The following is a 19,337-nucleotide window of genomic DNA, read 5'->3' on the forward strand; positions in this document are numbered from 1 at the left end:
TCAATGGTGCAAGTGTAGAAAGTCTTAAGCACCTGAGAGGGTAGTTTAAAGTCCCTTAAGCGTCTCAGATGGTACAGACGCTGCCGGGCCTTCTTCACCAGGGTGTTGGTGTGACAGGACCAAGACAGATCCTGTGTGATGTTAACACCAAGGTACCGGAAACTGTCCACTCTCTCCACTGGGGTTCCGCTGATGTTTATAGGTTGGTATGACCGCTCCCGCTTTGTGCTGAAGTCCACGATCAACTCCTTAGTCTTGCTGACGTTCAGGAGAAGGTTGTTCTCCTGGCACCATCTCTCCAGGTTTTTAACCTCCTGTAGGTAGGCCGTCTCGTCGTTGTTGGAGATCAGACCCACCACAACAGTGTCGTCAGCAAACTTGATGATGGTGGTGGAGTTGGATGTGGCCACACAGTCATGTGTGTACATTGAGTAAAGCAGGGGGCTCAGAACACAACCCTGGGGGGCGCCAGTGCTGAGGGTGAGGGTGGATGAGGTGTGTTTTCCCACCCGTACGGCTTGTGGTCTGTCTGTCAGGAAGTTAGAGATCCATTGACACAGCGGCTGGCTGAGTCCCAGGACCTCCAACTTAGAGGTAAGTGTGGAGGGAATTATGGTGTTAAACGCTGAACTGTAGTCCACGAACAACATCTTTGCATAATTCCCATTTCTTTGGTTCAGGTGGCTCATCGTGGTGTGGAGAAGATGAGCAATGGCGTTCTCAGTAGAGCGGTTCTGACGGTACGCAAACTGTAGTGGGTCCAGTGTGTCTGGTAGTGATGCAGTGATGAAGTCTCTGACCAGTCTCTCGAAGCACTTCATCACTACTGAGGTCAAGGCTACAGGGCGGTAGTCGTTAAGGCAGGCGGGCTGGGGTTTCTTCGGGACAGGAACAGATTTGGTCTCTAAGATGTTTGAAGCAACCTATTTCCAGAGTTCTTTTAAAAACGGAATTCACTTTAACTGTTATAACTACCTACTAGGATAAGTTGTGTGACTGCTTAAAAAAAAAAAACAATTTGTGTGCAAATGTATCTGTGTTTGATTATGAAATCTGTTATTCCTTTAAACCAACCAGTTTTTATCCCTAGCACCTCAAATAATGAAGCAGGGGCAGAATCTTTTAGCATTGCTGCATGAATCCTGAACAGCTCTATTGGCTTCACTATATTAACAGACTTGTTTATCAATAAAAGCTAAATTGCTTCATCTCTCCTACACAAAAGACAAACCCATTTACTAGCCTAGTGGATGAACTTTTTGCTTTGAAGGTTTTTGTGAATTGTAAATAAAAGAACAAATTACAGTCCAGTGTAAATAATCTTCTATGTGTATGCATAGAGTGATGATATTTTAATTATTATATTTATCAACATTATATATATTATATATATATATATATATATATATATATATATATATATATATATATATATATATATATATATATATATATATATATATATATATATATATATAACATCTATGCAATTACCACCCCCAGGGACATGAAATTATTTCTCCACATTTGTAAAGTTAAAGCTAATAGCTTGAAGCTAGACTGGTTGCCTCTACACTTCTCATGGGCCATTTCGGATGTCTTTTCATAATGCTTAAGAACCAGTCCAGACCTGCTATTGATTTTTTATCCTAAGACTGCAGGTGTGAATAGTTACACTTCAACTGCCAGTTGATATGTGAAGTTTCTGGTATTAAAAAAAGAGAAAAGCATTTGTGGTGTTTACTGTGTATAGTTTGACAATAGGAATGGCAAATTGTGGCCTTTGTCATTGGCAGTTGGTTCTAACACTATTTTCAAAAGCTATTCAAATTCCTGCCAGATATTTTGTGACTAAGTTGCTAAAAAGGGAAAATTTTAATGTACCCATTTAAACTGACTTGTTCATTCATTTAATACTGTTTAATATAATACAATTTTATCATTTTAACTTCAACACTCTAACTGCTTATTAAATTGTTCCTTGGGGGTCTACTAGCTGAGAATCCAACACTCTCTTAGCCACAGCCTGGGTTTGGTTCCTGGGCAGGGAACCAAAACTGCTACTTTGGCGTTTGCCAGTCTTAAACCTAGACAAAATGAGAGGTTTGTGTTAGGTAGAAAACCATTTTCCAAATCAAATATGCAGACCACTGATCAGCCAAAGGAAAACAACTCTATTTGCTAATCAGAAGGTAAATTTGCACCCAAAAATTACTTCCAGACTCAGAATTTTTGTTTGTAAAAAAAAAAAAAAAAAAAAAATAGGTTGATCACAAAATAGCAGGTTCCCCAGTATCTAATTCAATTCTACAACCATGCCCAGTCATTTATAGTATTTGACAGACACCCTTATCCAGACATCTTACATCCTGATAGTGGTTCGTTAAATCACAGACTAAGAATACAATCAGACTGCTAGTTACATGGCTGCTCAGACATCAAGGGGAAGTTCATTTTACCATCTTGATGTCAGAACAGAGCAGAAACTTGATGCATGACTTCTCTGCACACTGATGGATTAAGGACGGTGTGACAATTCTAGTAGTGCTTGAGGATCAGAGGGAGTGTGGTATGGGGAGAGATACATGTTTTTATTTTAGTTTGGAAGGTAATGCTTTATTTTAGGTGTTAAGCATCAGTGTTTTATATCTAAAGAAATAGCTACATAAAACAATTTTGTGACTGTAGCAATGGGATGGGGAGGGAAAAATTAGAAAGTAATAGAATACTTTTCAGGCTGAATCATTTTAGAACATTATGACAATTGTCTTTGTATCTAAGTTACTTCTTGTTACTGTCACTTACAGTACCGGTTCCACTGTGAAACATTAGAAGGAATTCACATAGATCACATTTACGATCAAAGAAAATATTAAACTTTAATATACTGCAACTTAATATATTTATTTAATGGAATTACCATGGATATTCATGGAATTCATTTATAATTTATAAAAATTCAGCTGATTATATTTTTTATGTCATTGAAAGCCATAAAATCAATTTCTCTGCATGCCATATTGTGTATGATTGTGTATTTGACCAATAAAGTCTAAATTTGAAAAAAAAACAAAAAAAAAACATAAACAACAGAATTATAAAGACCAAATTAAATAATCAGCTTGAAAGCCAGAAATATAATAACCACAAATTTTCATTGTTCATTTATGCCAACAGACATTGCCACAGTACAGTAATATAACCCTTCTTCTATAGAATCACTATTAATGATACTCAGTAATTAGCAAGTTGTCATTTACTGCAAGTTTAAACGGAACATCTTACAATTAAATGTCACTAAAATCACTTTACTTAGGATACATGTAAAAATAAAACTAGAAATCAGGAATAATATTTTATACAACACTTGATTTATCCAATAAATGAACGCATGCTTTCCAGATATTATGAACGTTTTATGCTAATCTCAGAGAAACACTTTCTTTCTGTCAGGGATTCTCCCTGCCACGCCCCCCTCTGTAGCTGTCAGGGATTCACCCTGCCACGCCCCCGTCTGTAGCTGTCAGAGATCCACCCTGCCACGCCCCCCTCGATAGCAGTCACGCTGCTTCCCAAGATTACCGACAGCTGTGGCTCATGAAAGATCAGACTACATAAACTCACGTTCTTGAGTCACAGGCTGTCGGTCGTTATATTGTCAAGCTGGACAATCGCGTGGCTGCTCGACCGCCGGCTGTATATGCGATTTCCACTTCCGACTTGGATTACTCATTGCCGAAGGCTTTATGGATTATGCTTGGGACATTCGAACTCATAGCGGACAACGCGTATCGAGTGGATGTCTTTGTTTGTTGTTTTCAACGGCTTATGAGTGTTTTTGTGTTGTACGGTTGTTGAAATAAAAGGACAATGATCGGACTATATCGGCTTCCGCGTCTGCAGCCTGACATAACGACCGACCTATACCGAACGCGGATTCGCCATTCCGCGATTCCGACCGCAACGGATCGGCAGCTGAACCCGGCTTCGGATTTCCTCCGGAAGCTCAGTGCCGCTTCTCGCGGTTCAGATCCACAGAAGCCGGATCATGAGAGCGCGGCTGCGCCACGCCCCTCAGAGAGCGCGAGGGGATTACCGGCTCGTTACTCGGGGAAAAAAGACGAATTGGGCGGATTTCTGCAAGGCATCGGCGAGTATGTGTCTGTTAACATTTCCCGGTTTCCTTCCGAACGAGCCAAGATTGCCCACTGTATTTCCCTCCTGTCTGGAGAAGTTCTTGCCAAAGCCAGCTCACTATGGAGCGCCAAAGGGGGCAAATTCGGCTCACTCGCCGAATTCAGCGGGCTGCTTCTGGGGAAGTTGGGGATAGAGGTGGTGGATCTCCACTACAGTCCCCTTGAGGAGGAAGGTGCTCCATTCCAAGGTTCTCAAGAGCACGCGGCTCCGTGCCGGATCTCCCATGAGCCTGCAGCTCAGCCCCAATGTTTTGATGAGAGGGCTGCTTCATCTCAGGGTCTCTACCAGCGTGCTGCTGTGTTCCGGGGTTCTCGTGGACGCACCACACCATCTCCGAGCGTCGGCGAGCACACCATGCCGTCACAGAGCTTCTACAGGCGTGCCGCTCTGTTCCGAGGTTCCCGTGGGCGTGCCACGCCGCCACAGAGTCTTCACGAGAGCGCCGCGCCGCCACAGAGTCTTCACGAGAGCGCCGCGCCGCCACAGAGTCTTCACGAGAGCGCCGCGCCGCCACAGAGTCTTCACGAGAGCGCCGCGCCGCCACAGAGTCTCCAGGAGCATGCTTTCCCGCCACAGAGTCGTCACGAGAGCGCCGCGCCGACACCTCCGGTCACAGAAGGCGAAGTGACTCCTCCGAGTCCCTCTCCATACGACGCCACATCCCAGAGCCCCTTCCAAGGCGACATCTCGCCCACGGAAAGCTCGGTTCTGCTCCAGGTCCCTCCAGAGAGCTCCGCCCAGCTTCAGGTCCCTCCAGAGAGCTCCGCCCAGCTCCAGGTCCCTCCAGAGAGCTCCGCCCAGCTCCAGGTCCCTCCAGAAAGCTCCGCCCAGCTCCAGGTCCCTCAAGAGAGCTCCGCCCAGCTCCAGGTCCCTCCAGAGAGCTCCGCCCAGCTCCAGGTCCCTCAAGAGCGCTCCGCCCAGCTCCTGGCTCCTCAAGAGAGCTCGTCTCCGCCTCCGAGCGACCCCACAAGCTCGTCTCCGCCTCCGAGCGACCCCACGAGCTCGTCTCCGCTTCAGTGTCCCAAAGAGAGCTCCACTGATGTCGTGGACCTCCAGGCGAGCCCTTCTCCGCTCGTGGATCTCCAGGCAGGCTTCACCTCATTTCCAGGCTGCTCAGTAGGCTCCGATCTGCTCCTAAGGGTCCCAAGGAGTGCCCTTTACGCCCAGGGGTTTCCCTGTGCACTCACCCCGGCTCCAGGACTGCGAAAGGGAAGTTGAACCGCTGACCCCGGGTTCCACCGACAGCGACGGCTCGTCTCCAGCGCCCGCAGAAGGCGACGGCTCGTCTCCAGCGCCCGCAGAAGGCGACGGCTCGTCTCCAGCGCCCGCAGAAGGCGACGGCTCGCCCCCGGGCTCCGCAGAAGGCGACGGCTCGCCCCCGGGCTCCGCAGAAGGCGACGGCTCGCCCCCGGGCTCCGCAGAAGGCGACGGCTCGCCCCCGGGCTCCGCAGAAGGCGACGGTTTGCCCCCGGGTCCTCTTCAGGGCGAAGGATCGCATCCAGGCTCCACGCAGGGCGAAGGATCGCATCCAGGCTCCACGCAGGGCGAAGGATCGCATCCAAGCTCCACGCAGGGCGAAGGATCGCATCCAAGCTCCACAGAGGGCGACGTCTCGCCCCCAGGTCCTCTTCAGGATGACGGATCGCCCACAGGATCCCCGCATGGCGACGTCGGTCCTCCAGGTCCCTCTGACGGCGACGTCGGTCCTCCAGGTCCCTCTGACGGCGACGGCGGTCCTCCAGGTCCCTCTGAGGGTGGTACGACGTTCCTGGTCTCCGCCCGGGACGTCCTCCACTCCCCGGTCATTGTCATGGTTGGCGTCCAGTTCCGGTTCCCCGCCATGGAGATCGCTCCGGCTTCAATCCCCGCCAGGGGCTTTACTCAGCCTCCCGTCAGCACCGAGGGCGTGGCTCCGTTCCGGATCCTCCTGCAAGGTGTTGTCCCATGCCGGCTCTCCGCAGAGGATGCTCACCAGGCCTCCGTTGCTCCCAGGCGTCTAAGGAGGCCTTCCTCGGAGTGCCCTGGCCCGCCTGGCATAGGTGGGTTTTGGGGCGTCAGGTGTCGCCCCTGGAGGGGGGGGTACTGTCAGGGATTCACCCTGCCACGCCCCCCTCTGTAGCTGTCAGGGATTCACCCTGCCACGCCCCCGTCTGTAGCTGTCAGAGATCCACCCTGCCACGCCCCCCTCGATAGCAGTCACGCTGCTTCCCAAGATTACCGACAGCTGTGGCTCATGAAAGATCAGACTACATAAACTCACGTTCTTGAGTCACAGGCTGTCGGTCGTTATATTGTCAAGCTGGACAATCGCGTGGCTGCTCGACCGCCGGCTGTATATGCGAATTCCACTTCCGACTTGGATTACTCATTGCCGAAGGCTTTATGGATTATGCTTGGGACATTCGAACTCATAGCGGACAACGCGTATCGAGCGGATGTCTTTGTTTGTTGTTTTCAACGGCTTATGAGTGTTTTTGTGTTGTACGGTTGTTGAAATAAAAGGACAATGATCGGACTATATCGGCTTCCGCGTCTGCAGCCTGACACTTTCAGATTGAGAAACTGTAACTAGATTTGAACACATCTTTCTTTCTTTTATTATAATCTTTTTAAAAGTAAGTATCTGAGGATTCGCCTTTACCTGTCTTGACACACATTGGTATGGACAATCACCCACTTATTCTGACACACAGTAATTAATTAATGGTTTTCAGTGACAGACTTTTGAGAGACAGGTGTAAGAATGTTCCCATGTACTACAGGGAGAAGCAAGAAGTAATGAAACAAAGGAAAAAAGAAGGAAAGAGGCAGACCCCAATAATTGCTTTCTCAAGGGAGTAACATATACCTTAGAGCTAAGGCATTTTTAGTCTGATAGACTGTTAAAATTAAAATTGGTGAGACTGGAGTGACGTCTAGTAATAAATTGAGTTTTGAAACAATGAATACATTTCCTGAAGCAAATATAATGAAGCCCAAAGCTAAAATTAGGCCATATGCTTAATAGCTTTGAGTTTTTCCTTCAGACGTACAGATGTGCAGACGATGCACATGCATCTGTAATTGCAAAGGAAAGCAAAAGGATTTGTGAAGTCTCCGATCAAATAAAGAAGATAAAAAGAGACAGATAATAATTACAGGTGGCACAGGGGAGCAAAACAAATTTTGATCTTTTTTCATTTGGAGAGGTAACAAGAAGGAGAAGACAGACAGAATTACTTTTATTTCGAAAGTTAATATTGTCTGATGATAAGGATATGCGCATCGTTATATATTTTCTAAAAGGATTGTAGCTTGGGTTGTATAATTTCTTTCTATTTTGGACACTTGAGTCATTCAGGAAGAACAAGAACAGAAAAAAAATCAGCATCCAAGCACTTGAATGTTCAAATCACACTACTCCTACTCAGGTCAGAAGCGCCTTTCGACAAACAAAAAATATGAAAAAAAAAAAAAAAAAGAAACAAAAGAAACAAAGAATTTGAATAATGAATTTTTTATTCATCCTCTTTGTATATTCATTCCTGAGACATTCCTGAATAACCACTATCCCATCTCTTAGACATAGACATTATGATTTTTTCAGAAACAGATTCAATTTCAAAACTTGTAAGTTTTTTACAAGCATAACTTAAATCATGAAGCTAAAGTTAATTCATAGATTTACAAATCATTGTAGTCATGTAGGCAATATATATTACATCATATATTACATAACTACAAATTATACCATTTTACTCCACTGTTGTACTGCAGTATTAGTACATTAGGAGTACATTATTCACACCCTCTGTTATGACACTTCTCCTTTCTATTCCTATTTTCTAGTTAGAGTATTCCTATTGCTCTGGATCATCTTTGAGATGTTGCCCACTTAAAGGCACACATCAATCTGTATGACATCTAAAAGTGCATCTTCTTCTTCTTTTTTCAGCTTTTGTCTCCATACCCCTCTGTCCTCTACATTTGCCTCTTTCAAACCAACTACCTGCATGTCTTCTCTCACCACATCCATAAACCTGCTCCTTTGTCTTCCTCTTTTCCTCCTTCCTGGTGGCTCCATTCTCTACATTCTCCTACCAATATACCCCATGTCCCTCCTCTGCACATGTCCCAATGCATTGCGCCACCCTCATCTTGTCTCCAAATGTCCTCTCAACACAAATAACAATATCATCCACAAACAACATGGTCAACGGAGACTCCTGTCTGACCTCGTCCATCAACCTGTCCATCACCACTGCAAACAGGAAAGGGTTTAGAGCCGATCCTTGATGCAATCCAACCTCCACTTTAAATCAGTCTGTCGTTCCTACTGCACACTTCACTGCTGTCACACTGTCTTCATACATGTCCTGCACCACCCTCACATACTTCTCTACCTGACACACTTCCTAATACAATACCACAACTCCTCTCTCTGCACCCTGTCGGACGCTTTCTCTAAATCCACAAACACACAATGCAACTCCTTCTTACCTTCTCAATTCTTCTCCATCAACATTCTCAAAGCAAATAATGCGTCTGTGGTGCTCTTCCTCGGCATGAAAACATACTGCTGCTCACAGATGGTCACCTTTTCTCTCAGCCTGGCTTCCACTACTCTTTCCTATAACTTCATGGTGTGACTGATCCACTTTATTCCCCTGTAGTTACTGCAGGTCTGCACATCTCCCTTATTTTTAAAGATCGGTACCAGCACACTCCTTCTCCATTCCTCAGGCATCCTCTCACCTTCCAAAATCCTGTTAAACAATCTTGTTAAAAACTCCACTGCCATCTTTCCTAAACATGTCCACGCTTCTACCGGTATGTCATCGGGTCCTACAGACTTTCCACTCTTCATCCTCTTAATCGCTGCTCTCACTTCCTCCTTACTAATCCTATCCACTTCCTGCTTCACAATCTCCACATCATCCATCATTCTCTCTCTCTCATGTTCCATATTCATCAGCTGCTCAAAATATTCCCTCCATCTTCTCAACAAATTTCTCCCACTAGTCAACACATTTCCATCAGGAGATGGGTTGTATTTGTTAAAAAAGTTTGAAATATCCAATAAATTTCGTTCCACTTCATGATTGTGTCCCACTTGTTGTTGATTCTTCACAAAAAATTACAGTTTTATATCTTTATGTTTGAAGCCTGAAATGTGGCAAAAGGTCGCAAAGTTCAAGGGGGCCGAATACTTTCGCAAGGCACTATATCTACCTTTCTCTTCTCCATCATATCAGCTACCTCTTTCCCTTTACCAGTCAGAGTACCAACATTTACTGTACCAACCCAAACCTTCACTTTTCTACACTTCTACTATTTTCAGCTGTCTCTGTAGCGGTCTTCCTCCTCTTTTTCACCTCCTTCGGCCAACAGTAGCCCAATTTCCACCGGTACACTGTTGGCTAACGATACCTGTGGCGGCCGTTGGTAACCCTGGCCTCGACCGATCCGGTATGAAATTCTAATTCCTGATACGCATATTTGATTTGGCACATGTTTTACGCTGAATGCCCTTCTTGACACAACCCTCCTCTTTTATCCGGGCTTGGGACTAACACTAAGAGTGCACTGGCTTGTGCAACCCTAATGGCTGGATTATAAGCATTTTGTATGTATTCTGTAAAGATTTTCCAATAGTAATGTATAATAATTAGATAAAGGTATTTTTATGCATTTAAAGCTGCAAATCTTTTTAAACCTGCTTCACTTGTTATTTAAATTATAATGAAGTCTTCCATTCACTTCTCCTCTGTCTTCCCAACTTATCTTACCCAAACACCTGAGCCTCTAAATGGAACAACCTGTAAATACATTGTTTTGCATGAACATGCAGCATTGAAAAGAAAAATCACAAACTATAAGGAGTTAGTATCACAAGGCCTATAAATGACATTTTTGTCATAAGTTATTACTACTGCATGGCTACTTGTAACATTTCAAAGAATGATCATTGTACAAGCTTTTAGCCGGAGCAATAAACATAGATGAATTAATCTTTATCAGTGACAAATGTGACTCATGCTAGATTAATGAGTTAATTTTCAAAGCTTCTAAAGTACTACACCGTAGTGAACTAAAGAGTGTTCGTGGAAAAAATATAATGGAGTCTGATCATTTAGACTTGGAAATTTAACAACCTGAGAGAAAACCATTAAGTGCAATTCAGAGCTTAGAGAGCAGTTCTGCATGAATGGTCGCAAGAATGAGATTTTAGAAGATACTTTTGTTCCATCCTTTATCCTGTAACACAGTGGCAGCCTGAGTGCAATACCGAAGGCACTCTACCTCAATAAGAACACACTACATAGAAATTCAGTGATGTGCCGGTAGAATCTAATCTTTGCATCAGTGGCATGGAGCATTATTCAAAAAACTATTTATACCTGAATGTGGAACTATAACTTCTGACTCATTAACAAGCAAAATTGCACGGTGCTTAAGTGCATTTACATTTATGGAATTTTAGCAGGCTCTGTTATCCATCCAACTTGCAATTTACTTAATTGTCAAATGCATTCACATTCATGGCATTTTGGCAAGCTCTCTACTACATCCAACTTACAGTTGTCTTAATTGACAAGTTCAGAGTTAAGAGCTATGCGCAGGAGACCAGTAGTCGGAGTATGGCAGTTTTACTCATGACATTTTAATCTGAACACCTATGTGCTTAGCCATTATATTAGTGTGTACTAATTTGTCAATAATTAAGTGCATTTAAAATATATGGATGGAAGTTTGTGGAGACCTGATCATAAGATTTGTATGTGCTGTTTTAAACATATTCCACATTTTAGTCCTCATTTGCTGTTATAAGGGTATAAGTAATGTCAGGTACTGATAAAGGGTATAAAAAAATCCTGGGTTTCAGTTAGCATTTTAATTAATCCCAAAGGTTTTCAGTAGGGTTGAGATTCAGAGCTCTATAGCAGATCACTCCATGTCAATCCGTCAACCATATATAAATAGAGCTTACTTTGTGGACAAGGGCATTGTCATGCTAGAACTGTTGGGGTCTCCAAGTTCAAATTAAAAGTAAATATAATTCTACCACACCCATAAACAATACTCTGCCTCCTTTGTGGTAACAGTTTGAGAAAGAGACTCATGTTGCTGTGATGGTCAAGTGACCCCAAACCTTTTGCCATATTTTTGCACTGCCGGCCTGACTAAACTTTTTGTGTGTATATTATCTACATTATAAGACCCTAACAGAAACTAAAAGACTAACAAAATCTCAACCAAGCAACACTATTGTGCATCTTAAATCCTATAAACTGCTTCCTGTCTAACATTCTGTTCTCACTGTAGGCTATGTGCGAAAGAAACATTTCCCAAGTTTATATTTAAATGTTGTTGGGTGTTGATGCAGGATATCTATGAATACCATTGCATAACTCTCACATACAATAGCTGGAGTTTCACATGATTCTAATAAATGTTTTGCAAATATTGGTTCAATACATCATATACGCTGATGCTTTTGATCACTATAACTACTAAAGCGCTTTTGGAGCACAGGCTTTTGGAGCTGCAGACCTCAACCGGTCAAGAGAATAAAAAAGTTTTGCTCTGTGTTCTTTGTTACTACAGGCATTGAAAAGAAAAACCTGAATCTGAGCTGTAAATGTTCCGTTAATATCTAACCAGGAAATAGCAATAATGAGACATAATTAAAGCCTTGAATGACAGCAAAAGTGCATGTGCTGCTGAAAAAAGCAGATTCCGCATTCAGAGCAGCCAAACAAATCCACAGCCACTTATGTTAACGTGGATGAGACAGAGGGAGTCAGTGATGTAAACATGACTGAGAACAGACACATTCCTGATCATCATCATCTTTTCTCTGCTTGTGTTCTATATGTGGATCTTCAGCCTGGACACATTCATTAGGTAACAACATTTTTAATTAGTTTTGTATTAATATATATATATATATATATATATATATATATATATATATATATATATATATATATATATATATATATATATATATATATATATATATATATATATTTGGCTGTCAAAATTAAAATTATTTTAAACGGCACTTTACTTAGATATAAAATAAATAAATTAACTCCAGATGAAAATAATCAGTAAACTTTTGTTTTATTTCTGAGTCTCAAATCAAACACCAAATCCCGCCATGTTTTACACAATTTACCCTCTGGGTGGCGCTTTGTGGGTTTTTCCCTCATAATGGCGACACAAACTTAAATTACTGTCTTTATTGATCGTACAGATAAACACAATACATCATTTAAATCTGTAAAATGTCTATAATTGTATATATATAAAAGCTTTCTGACTTGACTTTGAGCATTTTCTCCGGTATCACCTCATTAACTGTCCGTGTGGAAACATAGCAAAGGCTCTTAATGATGTCCACACGTCTCTGCACTGATATAGCTTTTATATTTAATCACTGTACATATGCTTACATATATATCACATGCTGTAAATATGATACATGTTTAACACCTCCAAGCTGCCAGTTTTGGGCACCTGAGCAAGCATTTAACTCACTACTGCTCATTTAGTAAATGAGATCATTAAGAGTCGCTCGGGATAAACACTTCCAACAGGAAGTGGCTATATCTCGCTATCATTGTCTCTCTATTTTCTCTATCTATTGTCTCTTTTAGTAAAAGTCTCTGTCTCACTGTATATGTCTCTCTCTTGCTGTCTCTCTATTTGTTTCTCACTCTTTCTAAAGCTGTGTCTGTGTCTCTTTGTCTTTGTCTCTGTCTTTCCTGCTTATTTACATGTCTAACAAAGTTTTGAATTTTGAAGTAATGCCATTAGTGATCTATGATGAAAGACTTCCCTGGTTCGATTCTTACCTCTAGTTTCATATTGAACATTATAAGAAGTTTTTAAAAACAGATCAATAAAAGATCATTAAAATTGGTTGCTGGTAAATCATGGTATATCAGTGGTGCAGGTGTTGGAGATGTAGTTCTTGTACCTGAGTCACTTCTCATAGACTTCGAGTTACTGAGAGAATGTACAGGAAGGAGAAGTTTAGACCCTCTACCATCATGATCTAAGAGAAAACAATGGGCTCCTAACTATAGAAAAGCCAAGAGTCCAATAAGCAAAGGCTTGATTGCCTCTCCTGTGTTGGTGTAATGGTTTGATTCCCATCCCTTAGCATTCCTTTAAATTGTTTAAAAAGTTTTTAAAAAGAACCAAAAAAGGTCCTAAAAATCAGGTTCATGCAGGAAATCCTGTAAGCTTTACCTCTGGGTTGAGAGGTTGCCGGTTCAAATCCCGGCCAGGGTTTAAAGTAAAGAGTGTGGAAGGTTCTGGTGTCCGTAGTAAGGAAGTTGTCAGAAATGGCTGTGTGGAAGGTTGGATGTGGTTTCGGAGGGTGTATCCTGAAGCAGGGGTGCAATTTCCGGGCATCTGCCCTCCCGGCGTCTGAGTAGCTGAAAACAGGGTTTATGAAGCAAAAAAGTATCGACTTCATTTTGCATATATAGGGAAAAATTCTGCCAAAAACCTATCACCCTTACTTTTTCTGAGGGTGTGAAGCAGCTAGTATTTACAGCCTTTGTTTACAGTCAACTACCTTATTGCTCACCAGACACTACTTTCCACACAGCTTACCCAGTGGGGGCTGATTCAAGCCAGATTCAAACCAGCAACCTCTGAGCTCAGAGACAAGGCTTTTATCACAAAGCCATCAAGTCCCACAATGCACCTTCTTTTTTTGGGGGGTTTATCGTTTGTTTTAGAAATTCAAGAAATTCAGACCAGACAGAAACACAGAAAGCAGGATTCGAACCCTGAACCCCACCAACAGCGAAATACCAGTCTTAACCCACTGAACCATCGGGAAGGACCGGCTTCGACGATTGTTTAGAGCAGGTCTATCTTTTCTTTCAAACCATCAACACAAGAATATAATGCTAAAGACAGACATAGGAAGCAAACCCATAAGGTGACTAGCAGGTACAAAGCAGGATTCGAACCCGGCTTCACACCATTAGCAAGGCACCAGCATTAACCCACTGAACCATCAGGAAGGACAAGCTGGGAAGCTTGTTTAGAGCATTTCTGTCTTTCTTTTTAACCCATCAAAACAAGAATATGAAGATGTAGGAATCAGGAATTTAACCTACCTCATGACTAGCAGACAGAAAGCCAGGTTTGAACCCTGACCACCAACATTAGCAAAGTACCAGCCTAAAATCACTAAGCCATCAGAAAAAAACATGATGAGAAGCTTGATTAGAGCAGGTCTATCATTCTTTTCAAACCATCAACACAAGAATTAAACGGGAAAGAAAGATGTAGGCAGCGAATACAGATATAAGTAGCACAAGTTGAACCCACATTGTAAATAACAGGAAGAAAGCAGGATTCAAACCATGATCCCCACCAACAGCAAGATACCAACCTTAACCCATTGAACCGTTGGTGAGGACAGGCTAGGAAGCTTATTTAGAGCAAGTCTATCTTTCTTTTTAACCCATTAAAAACAAAAAATATATCGCTAAAGAAAGATTTAGGAAGGGAATCCTGATCGTGACTGCCAGGCAAAAAACCTGATTCAACCCACTGAACCATCAGGGAAGACAGGCCAGGATGGTTGTTTAGAGCAGGTCTATCTACCTTTGAACCATCAACACAAGAATATAAAGCTAAAGAAAGATTTAGGAAGCAGGAACATAACCTACATTGCAACTAGCAGGCAGAAAGCAGGATTCAAACCCTGCTCCGCACCATCTGCGAGCCACCAGCCTTAACCCACTGAACCATGGAAGAGATTAGACTGGAAGCATGTTTAGATGAGGCACAAGCCTTAAACCACTGAGCGGCCGCTGCTGAAAAGCATGTGTGCTTTTTGGAGGGTTCATACTTTGTTTCATGTCAGCGCAGTAAGAAAGAAGGCATGTAGGACTGGCTTTGAAACCTTATCACCAGCGTGGACTATATTAAGAACCATGTTCAGGCACAAGCCTTAACCCACTGAGCTACCACAGAAGTGCCCTTTTTTTGGTGGAGTTATCTTTTATTAAAGACCAGGAAATCAAGAAATTAATTCAACACAGAAAGGACAGAATTAAAATGTTTTCAGAGTGGACAAGGTCCAGAGGTTTTATTTACCAACACAGCAACCAGCTCAACCAGGAATCAAACTATCTATCTATCTATCTATTTATCTATCTTTCTGTCTGTCTGTCTGTCTGTAGTGAGGTAAATAAGTATTTGAACACCCTGCTATTTTGCAAGTTCTCCCACTTAGAAATCATGGAGGGGTCTGAAATTGTCATCGTAGGTGCATGTCCACTGTGAGAGACATGATCTTAAAAAAAAAATATCCAGAAATCACAATATATGATTTTTTAACTATTTATTTGTATGATACAGCTGCAAATAAGTATTTAAACACCTGTCTATCAGCTAGAATTCTGACTCTCAAAGACCTGTTAGTCTGCTTTTAAAATGTCCACCTTCACTACATTTATTATCCTAAATTAGATGCACTTGTTTGTGGTCGTTAGCTGCATAAAGACACCTGTCCACCCCAAACAATCAGTAAGAATCCGACTACTAACATGGCCAAGACCAAAGAGCTGTCCAAAGACACTAGAGACAAAATTGTACACCTCCACAAGGCTGGAAAGGGCTACGGGGAAATTGCCAAGCAGCTTGGTGAAAAAAGGTCCACTGTTGGAGCGATCATTAGAAAATGGAAAAAGCTAAACATGACTGTAAATCTCCCTCGGACTGGGGCTCCATGCAAGATTTCACCACATGGGGTCTCAATGATCCTAAGGAAGGTGAGAAATCAGCCCAGAACTACACGGGAGGAGCTGGTCAATGACCTGAAAAGAGCTGGGACCACCGTTTTCAAGGTTACTGTTGGTAATACACATAGACCTCATGGTTTGAAATCATGCATGGCACGGAAGGTTCCCCTGATTAAAACAGCACATGTCCAGGCACGTCTTAAGTTTGCCATTGACCATTTGGATGATCCAGAGGAGTCATTAGAGAAAGTCATGTGGTCAGATGAGACCAAATAAGGAACTTTTGGGTCATAATTCCACTAAACGTGTTTGGAGGAAGAAGAATGATGAGTACTATCCCAAGAACACCATCCCTACTGTGAAGCATGGGGGTGGTAGCGTAATGCTTTTGGGGTGTTTTTCTGCACATGTGACAGGGCGACTGCACTGTATTAAGGAGAGGATGACCGGGGCCATGTATTGCGAGATTTTGGGGAACAACCTCCTTCCCTCAGTTAGAGCACTGAATATGGGTCGAGGCTGGGTCTTCAAACATGACAATGACCCGAAGCACACAGCCAGGATAACCAAGGAGTGGCTCTGTAAGCAGCATATCAAGGTTCTGGCGTGGCCTAGCCAGTCTCCAGGCCTAAACCCAATAGAGAATCTTTGGAGGGAGCTCAAACTCCGTGTTTCTTAGCGACAGGCGAGAAACCTGACTGATCTAGAGAAGATCTGTGTGGAGGAGTGGGCCAAAATCCCTCCTGCAGTGTGTGCAAACCTGGTGAAAAACTTCAGGAAACGTTTGACCTCTGTAATTCTAAACAAAGGCTACTGTACCAAATATTAACATTGACTTTCTCAGGTGTTCAAATACTTATTTGCAGCTGTATCATACAAATAAATAGTAAAAAAATCATATATTGTGATTTCTGGATTTTTTTTTTTTTTAGATCATGTCTCTCACAGTGGACATGCACCTACGATGATAATTTCAGACCCCATCCATGATTTCTAAGTGGGAGAACTTGCAAAATAGCAGGGTGTTCAAATACTTATTTTCCTCTATCTATCTATCTATCTATCTATCTATCTATCTATCTATCTATCTATCTATCTATCTATCTATCTATCTATCTATCTATCTATCTATCTATCTATCTATCTATCTATCTATCTATCATGATGTGAGGTCCAGTTAACAGCTAAAACAGGTCAAAGAAATAAGTACTTTTTACTTAAGTACATGTCAGAGCCAAAACTTCTTTACTTTCACTTAAGTAGAAAAGTTTATTCAGTACTTGAACTTTTTCCTGAGTATTTTAAAACATGAGTATCTGTACTTCTACTTAAGTAAAGGATGTGTGTACTTTTGCCACCTCTGCCACAAAGGGACCATCGAGGACCAATTTCGGGAAGGCGTTCATGTGTATTTATGACTAGCCATTTAGATTCATGGTCTTTAACAGGGGTTTGGGACACTGAACATATACAATGAGGCATAAATCATAAACAATAAAGAGCAGTGGATCTTAGCTGGGATATGCTAATAGTAAAATTTAAGAAGCACATGTTATTTGATGGACACTTTAAATGTATGTTTAGAAAAAAAAATGTTGCAACATTTTCAAGAATTGATACTAATCAAATTGGAAAGTTACAGATTGTTAGGGAGGACTCACGCCAGTAAAACCTCCCTTGCTACTCTGTCCATAACCAGCATTTTATCATTTCTTCCAAACTGTTCCCTTTTTTTCATTCTAAATGTTTTTCTCTATATTTAATTAACAACATGAAGCCAGTGAATAGGATAACAGATCTACACGGATGAGGGTTTTTTCCTAAGATGCAGACAACACTCAGTTTGCACTCACAAATTCACTTTTTTCTTTTACCTGAACATCTTATTATATTTTTAAATAAAGTTGATAATGAAATCTATGTATGTTGTTGTTTTAAAGATCTAGAGGACTAGACCGACGGTTATTTCTGAGACTGCAGCAGTTCAGGGGTAAAGAGCAACCACGAGACTGTGTGAAAAATTTTATTAGCACTGTCACAAGTGAATTTCACATATCCATGTGTGGCTGTCTCACACTTATAAATTAATTATTGTTAGGCGAGGCACGGAGGTGGAAGCTGGAGTAACGGCAAACAGAAACTTTATTCAGCAACAGGCAGAGCCAACACAAACGCACTCACAGCACTCGCGATAGTCCGAGGGGAGCTTCGGAATAGAAGCGCAGCTGGGGTGTGTGCGAGGAGTCCGAAAAGGAACGTACGTAGCGGGAGAACTGGACGTACGAGCACACCGGCATGAACCAACACGAACACGCATGAACATACAATAACGGACAGGGAGTGTGGGTGAATGTGGGGTCTTTATAGGAGCTGGGAATGAGCGAGTGAAACAAGCCCCAGCTGTTCCCCATGAAGCCCGATTGCGAGCAGATCCGTGCGGGCGGGGCACACACGGAAAAAGGAGCAAGGTGCTTGGGGGAAACCCGAGGTTTGACAGCCGCCGAAGGGGCGTGGCAGGGGATCCCCCGAACCCACAGCACACCCGGTGGGCCAGGGCACTCGGAGGAGGGCCCCACCAATCTCCCAGGGTCGAAGGGGACCCAGCCGGAACCGCTGCGGAGCCAGGAACAGCCAGGAAGGGCCAGAGGTGAAGAGACCACCCCTGCGGAGAGCCGTAATGGGACAACGACCACAGCGGGGTCCCGGAACGGAGCACAGCCCAACTTGGAGACAAGGAGCAGGGCGAAGTCCTCAGCGCCGACCGGAGGCAGAGAGACGGCCTTTATGGAGACCAGGAGTGGAATGATGCCCCCAGTAAGGCCCTGAGGTGGGGCGATGCGCCCATCGGAGACCGGAAGTGGAGAGACGCCCACCACGGAGGCCTGGAACTGAGAGACGGCCCTGGCGACGACCCGAGGCTGGGCGGAGTCCTCGGCAGAGGCCTGGAGCTCGAAGATGGCCACCGCGGAGACCCCGAACTGGTTGACGCCCACGGCGGGGACCTGGAGCAGAGCGATGTCCTCAGCGTAGACCTGGTGCGGCGCGACGACCTCGGCAGAGACAGGAGGCAGAGAGACGACCCCCCTGGAGACCTGGAGCAGAGCGACGTCCTCAGCGAAGACAGGAGGCGGAGAAACGTCTTCCACGGAGCACTGGAGCAGGCTGACGCCCTCGGTGGAGACTGGCAGCTGAGCGACTTCCTTTGCGGTGGTTTGGAGCTGAGAGGCGTTCACCCTGGAGACCTGGTAAGGCGTGACGTCCCACGTGCGATGTCACCCTCCAGGGAGCTCAGGAGCAACCTGTCATCGACCAGGGAGCTTGGAGGCAGGATGTCGCCGTGAAAGGTGCTCAGAAGCGAGACGTCGCCGTGGGAGGAGC

The sequence above is a fragment of the Silurus aristotelis genome (assembly GCF_946808225.1).
Source record: "Silurus aristotelis genome assembly, chromosome: 20".
In the NCBI taxonomy this organism is placed as follows: Eukaryota; Metazoa; Chordata; class Actinopteri; order Siluriformes; family Siluridae; genus Silurus; species Silurus aristotelis.